Source organism: Rousettus aegyptiacus, unplaced genomic scaffold (genome assembly GCF_014176215.1).
Source record: "Rousettus aegyptiacus isolate mRouAeg1 unplaced genomic scaffold, mRouAeg1.p scaffold_m13_p_8, whole genome shotgun sequence".
Lineage (NCBI taxonomy): Eukaryota > Metazoa > Chordata > Mammalia > Chiroptera > Pteropodidae > Rousettus > Rousettus aegyptiacus.
Window position 1 is genome coordinate 39,888,965 of NW_023416311.1, and position 14,933 is coordinate 39,903,897.

The 14,933-nt window shown below is 35.0% G+C and overlaps 2 long non-coding RNA genes across 6 annotated transcripts in view; both read right to left on the reverse strand.

The window, feature by feature from the left end:
* The window catches only part of LOC107502644, a 766,462-nt gene extending 761,503 nt beyond the window's left edge, over nt 1-4,959 (reverse strand). Inside the window, exon 1 of the long non-coding RNA XR_004952613.1 lies at nt 4,738-4,959. This is a non-coding gene — a long non-coding RNA (uncharacterized LOC107502644). The remainder of the gene's footprint in view (nt 1-4,737) is intronic.
* Nucleotides 4,960-5,182: 223 nt separating this feature from the next.
* The window catches only part of LOC107498156, a 207,878-nt gene continuing 198,127 nt past the window's right edge, over nt 5,183-14,933 (reverse strand). For all 5 annotated transcript variants that reach the window (XR_001593960.2, XR_001593959.2, XR_001593956.2 and 2 more), the window contains 2 exons: nt 7,393-7,557; nt 5,183-5,611 (listed from right to left, as the gene is read on the reverse strand). This is a non-coding gene — a long non-coding RNA (uncharacterized LOC107498156). The remainder of the gene's footprint in view (nt 5,612-7,392; nt 7,558-14,933) is intronic.

Sequence of the window (14,933 nt, forward strand, 5' to 3'; positions counted from 1 at the left end):
CCAGAACATACAACTGAGGAAGGATGCTCTATTCAGTAAATGGCATTGAGAAAATGGGTTCTCCACATGCAAAGGAATGAAAGTGGACCATTATCTCACTTCATATGCAAAAATAAAATCAAAATAGATCAAAGACTTAAATGTAAAACCTGAAACCATAAAACTATTAGAATAAAACAGGAGGAAAGCTTCTTAACATTGGTTGAGCAATGCTCTTTTGGATATGACCCCAAAAGCATAGGCAACAAAATCAAAAATAGACAAATGGTGTTTGATCAAACTAAAAATCTTCTGCAAAGGAAACAATCAACAGAGTGTAGAGACAACCTAAGGAATAAGAAAAAAATACTTACAAACCACCTATCTGATAAGAGGTTGTTAATAAGCTGAAATGTATAGGAATTCAAATGACTCAATAGCAAGAAAACAAATAAAGCAAATAAACAAATAATGCAAAGGATCTGGACAGACATTTCTCCAAAGAGGACATATGGATGGCCAACAAATATATGAAAAGATGCTCAACATTACTGATTATCAGAGCAATGCTATCACAACATAATGAGATAAGACTTCATACCTGTTAGAATGGCTATTATCAAAGAGACAAAAGATAAGTGCTAGTGAAGATGTGGAGAAAAGGAACACTTGTACACTGTTGGTAGAAATGTAAATTGGCATAGCCATTATGGAAAATAGTATGAAGATTCCTCGAATAATTAAAAATAGAATTACCATATGATCCAGTAATCTCACTTCTGGATATTTATTTGAAAAAAATAAAATCAGTATCTCAAAGAGCTATGTGCACTCCCATGATCATTGTAGCGTTATTCATAATAGCAAGATAGAGAAACAAAGTGTCCATCAATGGATGAATGGATAAAGATGTTGTTTACTATGCATACAATGAGATATTATCTAGCCATGAGAAAAAAGGAAATTCTACCATTTGCAACACCATGGATGAACTTGGAGGACATTACTGAAGCGAAATAAGCCAGACAAAGACAAATACTGTATGCTCTCAATAATATGTGGAATCTAAAAATCAAACAAACAAAAACAAAACACAAACGAAGTTGAACCCATAAAAGTAGACTGTAGAACAGTGGTTATCAGGGCCTGGGAAGTTGGGAGAAATGGGAAGATGTTGGTCACGAGGTACAAAGTTACACTTAAGCAGGATGTATACATCTAGAGATTTAATGAACACGCATGATGACTATAATAATACTATGTAATGAACACTGACAATATGCTAAGGAAATAGATTTCGGGTGCATTTATCACAAAAAAAAATGGTAGCTAAGTGAGGAGAGATGTTAATTAGCTGGACTGTAATAATCCTTTCACTGTAAGTATATCAAATTATGTTGTACATCTTAAATATGTTTTTTTTTTTTTTATTTTAAAAAAGAGAATAATGTGGAGGAGGGCACAGTTGAAAACAGACATATTGAAAATAGGAGACAAAGAGAAGGTAGATTTTAAGATAATTTCAACAAAGTCAGTTCTCTGTCCCCTTGCAAAATCAGGGTCTCAGTGCAATAAGCATATAGGCTAGACGAAAAGGGACTGTGTCTCATAAAGTAAAGAAAGGTGAATTACAGAAGAGTGAGAAGCGCCAAGTACAGAGTCAACAGAAAGAGCATTGGAAATGCACCATTTTGAGGAAGTTTGAGAACAGAATTCTCCCCAACAAAATACCTTACCTGTAGTGATCTATAGCCATAGGCACTGACTGACATACCCAGGATCAAAAATTTGGCCTTAAGTAAACAGTAGAGGGAGAGAGTAGTTGGTTTTATGCACCAACAGCTCAAATGGAGCATTTTAAAATAAACTTAATATAATATAGATCCAAGGTAATAGATGCTGTTTCATTTATCTAATATTTGCAGATTGTTGGGTGATAAATTATTATTTGCTACCTCAGTACATTCTACGTAGTTAATTACATGAGTCAGTTATGAAAACCTACCCTGCCTCAGATGTTAAGCAAAACTTTAGTGATGTTCATATTGTCTGAAGTTCAGTGCTGCTGAAAAAGATCAATACAGAAACAGTCCTAACTACACTGCTTGAACATAAACCCCCAAAGCGATTTGTTCTAACTCCACAATGGGGATTATAGGTTTCCACTCCCCATAGATCACTTTCATTTAATAGTTTTCCACCAAATTTAAACAGAAAATTATAAATAAATCAACTCCATTAGACAGCTGAGATCTAGAGATCTAGGAGCACTGATAGGGGTGAATGCAAAGGCAACACTTATGTAATATAACTGCATTCCTGACTTTTAATATATAGCAGCCATTCCTTGGTTTAGCAAGAACATTACCATTTATAGGACAAAGAAATTTTTTTCTTAATAAGGACTAAAGTAGCAAGCATAGTGTAGCAGAACAATCTCTGGACTGGGAATTAGAAGACCTTTGTTCTAATTCAATCAGCCACTCACAAACCATGTCATTGAGGAAGCTGCTCAGCCTATCTGAGCCTCATTTTCCTTCTTTGTAGGATAAAGATGATTATACCTGCCTTGTACATTTCATATTATAAACAACTGAAATAATGTATACAAAGATGTTTGGGAAACTATAAATTATAACTGATATTTTTATATTTTTCAATACATTCTGGATCCAATTTTTTAAATTATGAAATGACAATTGAATCTACAAATTATTATTAAAGTTATCATTTTATATGGTTTTTCACACTGTGAATATAAGCCATGGCAAGAGTCAATATATCACACGTGATTGGCAGATAAATTCCCCAGCATTTGGAATGCAGTCATTTAAGCTTCATTTAAAGAAAACCACATTTTGAGGCATTTTTTTCTTTTCAAAGAAGACATCTAAAGTGGCCTTAGAAAACACAGAAAGCAGGGAACAAATAGAGGTATAATGGTAGAAAGACTGTTTCAGATTTCTACTTCATAGGACTCTAATGTCATGTAGTGAAATCATAAGTAGTGGAAATATTTTCTCTAGCTATCTACACTGCTATAAAGACACGGTCAAATATATCTTTATCTTGTTTGATAGCACTTGGTAAATATTGTTCACTTAAAAGGCACTATAAATTACTCACTGCCACATAGGAAAAAAAGTCAGCCTTCATAACTATAAAGTAATCAAAGGCTGTATTAAAAACTTGGAGGCCACAGTCATAAAATGTGATTTAACTGAGGATTTTATGATATGCTCATGAACAAGTAAATCGTACTCTTTAGCGTTTATCTCTGAAAACTTCTGATTTCACAACCCATCACCCAGAAATGAGCAGCTATAATGAATTCCTAATACAGATACTCCATAAGCAGTCCGTGAGTAATAAAAATGATAATGGATTCCCCATGTTTTGGTGTCACTGGAGGCATTTTTTAACTTTCTTCCTTGATCAAATATCAGATCTGAAATCTTGAAGGGGTAAAAAAAAGGGGGAGGGGACAATGTCTGAAATCGTTTTGTTTTAAAGATGAAACTTGTTTATGTAAGAAAAATTCATTCTCAAAAAAATTGTCAAAAGTCATTCATGGAACAAAGTTCAAACAAATCTTAATCTACTTAGAGTTCCAATATTAAATTTTTAAAAAGGAAGTTATCTGAGGAATATTCTAAAATAACTGTTGACAGACTTTTTCCATAAAGAGCCAACTAGTAAATATTTTAGGCCATGTGGGTCATACAATCTCTGTCTCCTCTAGCGACCTCTGGAATAACAGTGGTGTTATAGACTGCTCCCTAACTTCATGTCATGGTCTATGTCCCCTAATTGGATATATTAAAATTGGAGGAGGTCGGAGAAGGTGTTGTCTTAGAATACAGTTTGTGAAACTATCCAGGCTTCCTCAAGACTGACTCTGGCACAGTGCCAGCACTAGAGAAAGAACGTGTAACTAAAAAGTCTTCCCAGAGATTTCTGAGATGCTCCTGGATTAAAAACCTCTTCCACTGGGCATTCTCGATATCCTCTAAATAAATAACAAAACAGAAGACAGTAAGGAGCTGGACAGAGTTTATAAGTTGATTGCTTTATTACTGTCCTCCTAAAAAGCCTTCCCTGGCCTCCTATTACCTAAGTAATAAATCACATAAGTTTCACATTCTATATTCTCTGAAATCTAACCCCAAACCAGTTGTATTTCCTGCTGCTTCCTTCCACATTATCCCACTGGGTCCTATCCCAGTAGTCTGATTTAAGGTATAGGGTGGGACTCTGGCATCAATATATTTTGAAAGCTGCTCAAATGATTCTACTATGGATCCAGGATAAATAAGCTCCTAATGTTTTATTTTATAGTCAAATAAGATCACTATTTATTATATAAACCTAAGGTAACATTGCATTTTTACCTTTAGAAATCCCCATATTCTTAAAGATCAGGAAGCCTTTCCTGATCACACTAGACCAGAATCAATGTCTATTTCTCTGGGATCCCACAGGATTTTATTTGCATCACTCCATAGTATTTATCACATTCTGAATCATAATATACTTAAGAAGCTACACTTTAAAAGAGTGGCCCAAATATTAGCTATGTGAATTACCCTGTGATTTTAGTAGCCAATTTTCTGTTTTCAAATCTTTAAATATTTCATCTATAAAATTTGAAAAACAAATGGTTATCCTATAGTGTTATCATAAGGTTTAAATGACATTTTTGTGCTCCCCAACCTTCCTCTGTCATAGTACATAGAAAATACTATTTTAACAGCTTACCGGTGGGGGATGCTTATGGCCAGAGGTGACAGGCTGTGGGCTCCATCTACCTGCTCCAGACCTTGCCCGACTGTTCCAGGAGTTAACAAGATCAGTATCTGAACATACCTGTAATCATTCAAGAAATACTGATTGGCTGCCCATTGAAATCACATGGAGAGCATTAACTACTGATACTTGAACATGACCCTCAGAGATTATGACTTAATTTGTTTGAAGAACAGCCTGGAGCACTGGGGGGGGGGGGGTGTTTAAAGCTCCCCAAGTGACCCTCATGTACATTCAAGGTTGAGGACATCAATCATGAAAAAAAAAAAAAAATTGGATCAGAAACACCACTAAGTAAACTTCTAGGTTCTAAATTTCTTGAGGATGGAAAATACGTACTGTTCATTTCTATAGAACAGTACCCAATCCCCAATCCTTACCAACACTGTACCTTTAATAGATGTTCAATAAATATTTTTGGAATTCGATTTAATTCAACAAAGAAATAAAATTTGAAATGTTGTGGAGGTCACTGGAGGAACCATTTCCCAAGTGGGCCAAACATCTGAGTGGACACAGGACTCCATCCCCACACAACACCTATCCCTTCTGTAAACAATATCGGTTCCCAGACTTACCAAAGCAGAGCATTGTCACCATATTATCAGGATATCATTATTGTTTCCCAAGGGCGAGTAAGGTACTAAAACATATTAAAGAAAGAAAAAGTTCATATAGCCAGAAATGTTTTCAGGACTAGTTCTTTAAATGCAGAAAAGCTGAGCATCTTCAAGCCTGAAGAATGCATGCTTCTAAATTTATGTTCTTGGGTTTCATGGTAAACAGGATTATCTCTTCTAAAATTTGCCTTCAATGTTTGGAAATCCTGAAATAGAGGGAAAAAAAGAGACTTCTCAGTGATTCTGATTCTGATTGCTGAAATTACTTAATGTAAGGGGCTAATAATCTTTATTAACTCACTAGAAATTCTAAAGCTTATAATTAAGGCCATTTATAGTCCAAAGAACCTGAATATATTTTTAAAGAGTATTTTTATGTAAGATAATAGGTTCAACTAACCATCAGCCAATCTCACCAAGAATAAGAGAGAGGCAACTGATCCCAAATGAAGCATTCTACATCTTGTACAAAAGCTTGTAATGCATTTTGGCAGGTTATGTAAAAAAAAAAAAAAAAAATTTTTTAAAAATCGGATAGTTTAAAATACTTAAAAATTGTCCCTACACCTCTACCCCCACCCTGTCCACCTTTACACACACACACACACACACACACACACACACACACACACACACACGTTATTTGTGTCATGCAGTTTGGTAAGCCTCCAGAGCACTTACCAAACTGCTAGCTCTCATATAATATTAAACATGCTGTTCAAACACGTTACTGTGCATGCCTCAGTTTCCACTCACACCCTTATAATGAGGAGACTATAACATTACTAATGCCTTTTAAACCCTATTATGATTTCATGAATCTTTTCAGGAAAATAAAAGGGAAACTAGCATTTGGTGAGTGCTTACTTTCAGAAGTTAATCATGTGGTTACGACAAAGAAAAAACATACCTAAATTAGTTTAACAACAAAAAAAACTTTTTAGAAAGTATCAGATGCATTCAAAGGCAGGCATTAGAATGAGACCTGATAAGACACTAGGTCCAAGAGCCAACCGGACTCTTAATAAACTCCAGCTTACACAGGCTGTTGTTGCTCTTTCTCTTTGAGCACTGCCTTTTGATTGTCCTCTCTTTATCAAGTGGTAGTTTTCGAGTGCACGTACTTCCCACTGAATGATATGCATCCTTGGTAGAAGTTAAACTGTGTGGTTGTATTTGCTATGCATTTTATGTAATAAAGCGAAGATTTTTAAATAATATAGCAATTTGATGGTTTGGTTTGGACATTCTAGGCATTGTAAATAAATCTTGATTATTAATTTTTTAAAATGAGAATTAATTTTTAATGAGGATTATTGTAAAAGCTGATAATTCATAATTTACATGGTTTCTTTTCCTAAGCATAGACTTTCTGGGAACTAACAAATGTTCTGTGTTCAGGTAAAACAATAATAGCTCTAGTTATCTAACACTACTACAGGCAAAGTACCTAATGCTTTACTTGCACATCTCATTGAATCTTCAAAAAATACCAATAATGTAGCTACTATTATTATTCCCATTACCTATAAAAAAAAAAAGTTGAGGCTGAGAGACGCACACTAACTTGCTCAGGTCTCGTATTACATTGCAGCAGACCTAGCATTTAACTCAGGCCCAGTCGACACCACAGCTCTTCCCCACTAAGCTCGGCAGCTTCCCAACCTTGGGCCAATAAGCGCATGAGAATGAAATCTTAGCACATAAAAATGATCACTAGTACAAATATATTTCAAATTTCGCTTTCTTTTACATGTTAAATCTGTACCTAATATTTGGCATATATTCAAAAACACTAGAAATAACATTGTACCATAAGTTTTTTATTCAATACTTATTGCAATCCATTATATATCAAATATTGAGCTAAGTAATTTATATTTTAAGTTTTTGTAGGCAGATTAGAGTCAACTGATTTTTTTTTACAAGATTGTAACCTAATTTCCTAGGAAAAAATTAACAGACCTTTCAAAGGAAATAAACCTACCTTCTTTTTCTTTGTCTCTGATAAGAAAAGGGAGTAAAGTCCCAATTGTCAGCAGAGGTTCCCAGCTTCCTCTGGAACAAATTATAAAGGACTATAACCCAGCCTTGGTCCTGCTGCAGAGTCATCTGAAGCTTTTATTTACTCAGATTTTTTCTTCAGCAATCCCTAAATTAGGGATATGTAAATATTTAAAAGAAAGTAGGAAGACAACAAATACATGAACACATATGTAAAAAAGCAACCTAACTGAAACCTTGTCATATTTAAAGAAAAAGAAATGTTTCACCTATGTTTGAAATTAAGAAAAATCCATGAAATTGGCATATATTTAATAAATATAATTTATAATAAATTCTATAAAACAGTTCCGTTAAGGTAAAATCAGAGAAAAGAGGAGTCAGAGAAAATAACGCAATGGGAGAGAAATATAGAACGAAATATGAGAAAAAAAATCATTGCTGTTTAGACACATTAAAATAGAAAATAAATAGAGGTAGAGTGCTATAAGCAAATTAAAAGGTAGAAAAGAGTAAAACAAAAAAAGGTGAATCAAGAGTTTCAGGGGCTTCAAATTAGTGTTATTCAGGATGTGGTCTGAGGAGCATAAAAATTGCCTGGAGCCCTTGTTAAAACACAGATTGTAGAACCCACCCAAAACCTACAAAGTCAGACTCTGTGAGGGCTTGGACCCAGGAAGCTGTCATTGAAATAACCTCAGCTGGTTCTCAGACACACTAACACTTAAGAAACACCACCTGAGAATCGAAATAAGTGGATGCGCTGGTGTCAAAATTCAACTTCGGTTTTATCCAAAGCCCAAAGTCAAAACTCTTGATTATTTTAATAATATTTTTATCTTAAATAGGAATGAAGACTTTGATTTTTTTTAATAGCATAAGTATATGAACGTATAATACAAATATTTTATTACTACCTAATTTTGAGAGCATTCTTTGTCATTTTTAGCAGAGGGAAAATCCAACTTCTGGAATGGACGATGTGAAACATTAAATTTCATTTTAACAATTAAGATTATTTTCTAATCCTTTACAATAAGGAACTTCTGTGAATTTCCGAAATCATACGTGAAATTTTATAGATATCTATTTTTATGAATAAAATGTTCATAGGATTTCTTGGATGTTCAGGCTCTGTTATTGACTCCCAAAAATTAGGAATTTTTTAAATACTGAGTTTAAAAAGTCATGTTGCATTTTTGCAACTATTTTTGCATTTTTGAAGACTATCTTGGTCAATCCAATTGTTTTCTCTGATAGATTAGCCAAAAATTTCCTTTTCCTTGCCTCAAACAGTAAGATCTTAAAATCAAACTGATGTTTGGCGGATTTAGATATAGAAATCTGAACTTGAAATAAGACAATTTTGCCAATTTGATTAATCTTCCAATACTTTGCTTCCTCCTACATTCCATGTAGTTCCAGTGTTAGTTCTTGTCTACAATTTCTTTGTGGTATAAAGTGTTCAAACTCCTTCCCTTTATGTACCCATGTTTATATCACTGTCTAGAATTTTCTTTTATTTGACACTGGAGGAAAGGAATATTTTTTAAACCCTCAAAGGCCAATGGCTCAAAGCCCATGTTACAAAGCCAGCCAATTTCCACGTATATTTAAAGTTCACAAATTTTCCATTGTTAATACAGATGCATAAAAGAAAATTTCATCAATTGTAAATAGCATCACTTTATCAAGTTTATTGTTTCAGCAAGTCTGATTTCGGAATTTACCTGGCCAAATAACTTTCATATGGCTTCATTCTTCTGGCAAAAATTTATTTCTAAAACCTTTGTGCAAGATGAGGGTGCAAGAAATTGTATGCGAAAAATATGATATGTCAATTATACCTCGATAAAGCTGTTTTAAAAGAAAACACACACACACACACACACACACACACACACACACACACACACACAGCTAAAGAGAAAAAGATTTGAGGGCAAGATACCTCAGCCGGTACACATTTGCTCTGCAAATTTATTGAGGCTGTGAAACAGGATGTGACAGAGACCTAACCCTTGTTTTCTTTACCAGGTCACCTCCACTTTTAGTTATAAAAAATACTGCAAATTATATATTCCAGCAACCTCACAAATTAATCAGAACCCTTACAAAAATTAGAAATCAGTTCATATTTCACGCTCCCAGAGAACATCCAATTAATCACACAAAAGAATTTTTAATGTGCCTGCCATACTATTGCGACCAACACCTGCTCCCTTCTAAGTTTTCTGAGCACCTTTTACAGAAACAAGTTGTGTCTTAGAATTGACCTTAGCTTAATATATATTTTTATAATAAAAAAAATAGTGCCATCAGCTCAGTATGTGTTTTGTGTGTCTTTTATTTGCAACGACAATAGTACTTATTTATAGTCAGCCTTTTAACAATGGAGAAAATATATTTATTACTTATATAAGCAATTTCAGAATATTTCATGTACCTTTCCTTCATCCTGAAAAATGAAACTTTACCAACTCATAAGGTTTTATCAACATTTCACTTCTTCAGGTGTCTTCATGTTGTCAGAGACCAAGCTCAGATCAATGATTTGCCCTCACGATTTGCAACCGTTGTAATCTCCAAGGTTATGACTATGTACTGGCATCTGACTGTCCTCTTCCCCTCTAAAATCAGAATTTATAGTTGTAGCAGAGGATAGATTCTCTTCATTCTAAGACAAATTTGTATGGCCTTCTAGAACGATGGAAAAAATGTTTTTATCAGTCTCTCAAATGCTGGTCCAAGAACTGGTGCCTGATCAGCACCATCCATACCTAGTGAGCCCCAGAGCTCCCTTTCCTAGCCCCCACCCCTAACTCTCACCACAGAGATTCCACTTCCGCTGTTCTGAGGGAGGACGCAAGAATTCGGATTCTTAGAACACTTAATGGCACTAAGAGGCAGCAAGTTTGGGGATCGATTGAACTAAGTAACTCTTAAAAGCCTTCGAAATCCTCTGACTCTCTAAATTCTCATCTTAATCATTCACAGTTACTGAAGATATCCTAGAAACAATCCAGCATGTTCCACTTCAGACATTGGAAAGACCGCCCAGCTCCCAGCACACACACAGTGGTAGTGCTCTTAGATGCACGGTGAGATAGTGCCTGTGGGATGGTGTTTGTGGCACTCTGTCATTCCTGCCTCCACAACTTTCCACTATTCCTCAGGAGCAGAAAGCCTGGAAACTACATTTCCCAGACTTCCACACCAGTGGGGCTCCAACTGTATTCTATCAGTGTCAGGCAGTTATGCACAACTGGAAAAGGATGAGAAAGAAAAGAAGCCACATTTCTCCAGCAGCAGTTCCTACAGGTGTGTGGACATAGGCAGATTGGTGACTCAAATATTTGCCAGCAACTTCCAGGAGCCGAAGATAGCCAAGACCTCTGGTAGTTCCTGAAAGCAACTTTCCTACCCTATACCCTATCCCACTCCCCAACCTCATGAAGGTTGTGTAAACTCTTACTTTCTGTATTAAATCTCTCCCTCACTGAGTTTGAAGTGCCCACTGTTTTCTTGACATGGTCATATCAGCCATGATTATACCCATTATCCTATAGACTCTTTTAGAGCTAAAGATATTATTAGCACAGAAATTTTCACTCTGTACTCACAAGAGTTACAACCCAGCAAAGACAGAATCTCTAAGAAAATGCACAATTAAAATTCACAAAACCCAAAGCTCCAGTGGGAGAGTATACATGAATCATCTCATTGAAAATACACATGCTTTCCATTGTGGCCACAAGAGCAAAGGCAGTAAATCTCTCCCACAGGGGGCTGGTTGCTTTCTATATTTATAAAGTTCCAGGAAAGTTGGCTAACTCTGTTCTGGCACAAGGTGGACCCTAATACTACACCTCATCCCTCACACAGTGCATTTATGGGACTCTTATGGGAGTCTAGGGCAACTTTAAAAAAACAAAACAAAAAAAGGTTTGACCCAAACAACACTAGAAATCTGAGCATCTCCAAATACTAAATTCTTCAACGGTTTGGAAAAAAATTTATTTTGGCACTAACTTTAGAAATGTTAGATAACGACAGATGTAAATATATGGATTTTTCCCTTTCATTGGTCTAAGTTAATACATTTTATGTTTTCAAAAGCAACCCAGTTTCCAAAAAATGGGAGACAACCTGGAAAATAATTTAGATCAGCACTGTCCTATGGAATTTTCTGTGATAATGGAAATGTTCTATATCTGTGTGGTCCAAAACAGTAGCCCCTAATCACATGTAGCCGCTGAGCACTTGAAGTAAAGAGAGTGCAACTGAAAAAATAAATGTTTGATTCTATATAATTTCAATTAATGTAAATTAAAATTTAAATAGTCACATGTGGTTATTGTATTGGAGAGCACAAATTTTTCTAACTTATTTGGTATATGTCTTACAATAATAAAAAATGATATGTTTAATTCAATACATTTATGAAAAGAATAAAATTACATGAAAATGTAAAGTTCTTTATATAGTCAATGATAAATTGATTGCTATAGAAACCCAGTACATTATATTTGAAGCTATATGTATCTTTCCAATTTAAAAATTAATTGGATTTTAATTGAATAAGTAGCAAATGAGAATATTCTTGTAAACTCTTCAAACAACGCGGGTAAATATAAGCTCCCCAACTCTCACTCCATCCACCAATTCCATTTGCCACATCCTCTGAAAATGTGCATATATACCTCAACCTTTTTCCTGGCTGTGTGACATTCCTAAGTGTGAATTTTTGTAGCCTATTTGACCATTTTAAGCATTCTTTCCCTGCTAAAATCTTAGATATTTACAGTTTTTTTCCTATTACAAACATCACAATAAGCATTCTTATATATGAGTTCTTGTGTGTACTTAAAATTTTAACAGATTGGAAAACTTTCTTCTATGATGACTACATAACTTATACTCACTATTACCTCCTCTGATGTTATCAGAGGTTTTTTTTTGTTTTTTTTTTTTTTGCCAATTTGATGAGCAAAAAAAGGATCTTACTTAAATTTTTATTTTTCTATTTACTGATGAGGTTAAGCAACTTGCCATATGCCTGATAATTTTCATCTTTTATGAATTGACTATTCACATCATTAATATCATTTGTTTTTAATCAGGAAAACACATACTAAAATAGAGCAAGACCAGGGCTGAATTATTTTTCCTAGGATATATAGTGCCTTGTATGTAGGTCTCCATAAATAATTATTGAATTAATTAATGAAACAGCCAACATCATGAAATCCTCTCAAAAAAAGGGGAGGATAAATTGAATCCACATTTTTTAAAACATAAGTCCCATTTTTCAGAATATCAGGGGTAAACAGGTAGATGATAAGTTTATATCATTACCTCTAGAACTGCCCATTATTCCATTAGACAAATAGATTTTTAAAATTCAACTGAATATTCATTCCATAATTCCCTCAAGAAGTATTTCTGATTCAACTCTTATTCTAATCCCAAGTAATTTTTTCCTCTGGACCTCAATCTCCCGATCATCATAAAAAAAATAATAAGAATGATGTTTAATTGATGCACATTTTATAAGTTGAAATGTTGATTGTCACAGCTAGTCGATTCAAATAATTCAAGCTAATTTCGATTACAAATAACCCCAAAGTATTTCCAACTCTACCTTACTAAAATTTGTTCTTTCTTCTGTTATGAGTATGCTGAATTTTTTTTTTTTTTTTTTTTTTTTTTTTTTTTTTTTTTTTGAGAATCTACATCTTCTCTTCCTCCCCAATCCACATGGCATCTCTGAGGCTACTATAATCCCGGCCCTAAGGATGGATGGACTTAAAACCAAAAATTGGCCTGAGCGGCCAAATAGAACCTATTATATCTATCTCCAGAACAATGTAAATCCAAAGTGACTAACAGCTATTTTGCTACTTGGTTGGAAAAACTTGCTTGAGCATGAAACTGATGTAAAGGAAGGCCGAGTGTAGAAATGAAGAGAGAAAGAGGGGGGACAGGGAAGGAGAGGACCAGGTCCTGATAGTGACATTTAAACCAGTAGATCAAGTCACACCTGAAACCACATCTACCCCTGGTCTTTTCAGGTATCCTAACCAAAAAAAGTCCTTTTTTGCTTGACATCATTTGACTTACGGTTTGATCTCTTACAATGGAAAAAAATCTCAACTCACACACTTGGACAACAGGTATTTTTAAGGATCATTCCGAATTATTCAATATCTAGATTACCTTAGCTTCCCTCTGCCTCTCTGCTTGTTAAAGACATTTTCAGAACTTGCATTTCTGTAGTTGGTAACAACATCACTTCTTAAATGTGAAACATTTTTTCCATTTTATATTCTCTCATGGAAATAATTGTATAGAAGCTATATAGGTCTAATGCTATTATCCTTATTTTGTTAACGAGAAAAATGGAGATGCAGATAAGCTAATGATGCTCAAAGCCTGGAACAATATCCAAGACTTCCAACTCATTGCTCATTGCCTTTTTTTTTTTTTCCCCCATCCATGTTTTTCTTGCAAGACACTGAGGATGGTATCTGATTATGTCATCCTGGACATTTCCTGGCCTCACGCAATGGAAATCTGCTTTCAGTTTATACCCTACATGAAGTCACTTTACTGTTAAAGGTACACAAAAACTCCTTCTCCCAAAGTAATAGAACAGAGCAGAGATTACCACCAATCATAGTCAATATCAATTCCACCAAATGACTCAGTGAAAAGACACTGGAGACTGATATACAACTCATTACAGAAAGCAATCAAAGTCACTGTGGACCTCCAGCACCCTGCATTTTAAAAGAAACAGAGTAAACAGTGAAGTAGAGAAGCTAGGAACACAATCTGGAGTTAGACAAATCAGTGTTTGAATGTTTTGTGTCCATCGGCCTATCATTTATGTTCTCTCTTTTATTCTCACTACCTCCTCTGCATTGGTTCAACCCTCCTAGGTTTTAGCAAGTGGCAGGGATGTGAGCCATCTAAGCAATTGCTCTGGCCTTGAGACAACTTACCAGAGAGCATCAGGAAAATAAGGCTCTGTGTATCCTTGTCCTACCTAGCTTTCTTCCAGGCAGCAATGACATAACAACGAGCACTTACACAGTTTGTTATCTATCTAGACTTATATTAGAGCCAGAGGAACAAGTAGTGACTCAGAAGCTATCTTGCCTAGAGGCTCAGAGTAACTCTTTTATGCCTCATTCTTTATCTGCCATGCAAACCCCTCCCCAATCTCTTCTCCAGGCTTTCATATTAGGTGAAACTATGGGTAAAAAATGAATGTGGCGCTAAGTACCATCTGTATAGTTTGGGAAGGTTTGGGGGGTTTTTTGTTTGTTTGTTTTTTTCACTAGAATGTCATGCATTTGGAGAAGGGTTCCCACTGGGAATCTGTTGTGGACAATGAACAGTCATTTCTTTGGGATCTTTTGCCTTGATTTGCCCAAACCACATATAGGTCAAACAAATCCTCCTCACTCCTTATTTTGTTAGTTTCCCTACAAGGTTCTGGAGGTACAGACATTTCAC